This window comes from Hydractinia symbiolongicarpus, chromosome 2, assembly GCF_029227915.1.
Source record: "Hydractinia symbiolongicarpus strain clone_291-10 chromosome 2, HSymV2.1, whole genome shotgun sequence".
In the NCBI taxonomy this organism is placed as follows: Eukaryota; Metazoa; Cnidaria; class Hydrozoa; order Anthoathecata; family Hydractiniidae; genus Hydractinia; species Hydractinia symbiolongicarpus.
Genome location: NC_079876.1, coordinates 32,700,301 through 32,701,942, shown reverse-complemented (window position 1 = coordinate 32,701,942; position 1,642 = coordinate 32,700,301). Strand labels below are relative to the sequence as shown.

The following is a 1,642-nucleotide window of genomic DNA, read 5'->3' as shown; positions in this document are numbered from 1 at the left end:
CAGAAGGTGCAAGGAAGAGAGAAACAAATATCACAAGATGTATGTCTATTTACAAAAACTTATAAACAAAAATGTTTTCTCTAAATATATACAAAAAAATCTTTTTAGGAATGTCACGAATGTTCAATATTTTATTGTGATTCATCAAAAGGAGCAATGGCAAATGAAGGAGCATCTGGTGGCGGGTTTCGTTCTGATGGTTGTCCTTCCTCGCGACGCACGGTCTGATTTTTGCTTCTTTTGTTTTGATTTTCTTGATGTCTTGCATCGAGTTTTTTAAAAGTTGAATTCAACTTTTTGCATCTCCACGGAAGCGAATGGACAGTAAAATATCGCCCATTGTTATCATCTATCTCTTCCTCTGATGACATATACTGTACCCCAAGGACTTTCAAAACTTTTGCCTTCTTTTCTTCAGGCAGGTTCATTGCTTGAAGAACCTTCGTCCGTCTTTTACTTTTCTAAAAGTAAACCAAAAGATGATAAACATAAATAAACTTCAAGAAAGACTATGTAAACATTTATCGAAGCAGGCAGTCTTGTGTCTTTTTCACAGTAAACAATGTCAACAGACACTATAATTTGAAAAACTTACATTCAACTTGCGCTGTGTAGAAGCAGCGACTGCTTTAATGTTTTATCGATGAGACCCCTTCTTTCTCATTGTCTTCTTTGATGTGAAATATTGTTCAATTGATGCTAAAATATTCCATAGACAGCACTCTTTTCCAATCACTAAAATATATCAGTAAATTGTATACACAGTATCAAATCACTTTTCCAAATCTCACCTATTATTATGTCATCAGTTATATCTTTATCGTATCCCCTGATATGCTGTTTAATAAAATTGGATAACTGCTCGTTTCCATCACGAAATGGGCTAGAGATATAATAATTTGAAAGTAAAATAAAAAGATTTAGAACAAAACAACAACCAAAGATGCTGTTTTATCAAACAAAGGATTTTCAAAACTTTAGACAGAGATATAACATTTTTAAAAAACTGCAAATAATAAAAAAAAAACCCGACATGTAACAATGGTTAATCAAATTGACAACTTTATACCTTGGTTTATCTAAGTTCCAATTTAGATCTCTGTTAGATCCCTCTAAATAACCAGAATTCCTCAAATTCTACAGAAATAAAATATAACAATGACAATACTATGCTTAAAAGAAATTAGATTTAAAAGTGCTAGCTACATATGCTGGTCAACGTCTTCTGATTTTGTACGAGGTTAGTTACCATAAAGCTCACAAAAATAAAAAATCTTACTTTGGTATATGCGTTAACAGTTATTTCTTTCTTTTTCTTCGTCTCTACGCTATTTAACCTGTCAAACAAATTTTTTTGGTTTTCTAAAGTTTGTTGATATTTTGCATTTAGATCGTCCAAATCATCAACGGTTATTGGTCTTGGTGCAGGTACTAAAAAAGAAAAAGTTCTAGCTCAGCCTTGCTAATCCAATTACTACATGTTGGCAAAAAACTACTGACGTGATGCAATTTGCCTGCTTTACGTCGGCACGTTGTGTGACATGTTGTGATTTTACGTCGAGAACAATGGGCATGCAGTGCATACATAAGGGCAGAAAATATAAACCTGTGTTGCCTTTAAAAAGAGCATATGAAGCTAGGA

At 33.1% G+C, this 1,642-nt stretch overlaps 1 long non-coding RNA gene across 1 annotated transcript; it reads right to left on the bottom strand.

The window, feature by feature from the left end:
- Positions 1 to 286: 286 nt before the first annotated feature.
- Positions 287 to 1,045, bottom strand: LOC130630705 (uncharacterized). Its single transcript, XR_008982101.1, has 3 exons — positions 792 to 1,045; positions 596 to 699; positions 287 to 461 (listed from the first exon to the last, which is right to left on the bottom strand). It is a non-coding gene; the product is annotated as an uncharacterized LOC130630705 (long non-coding RNA).
- Positions 1,046 to 1,642: the final 597 nt, after the last annotated feature.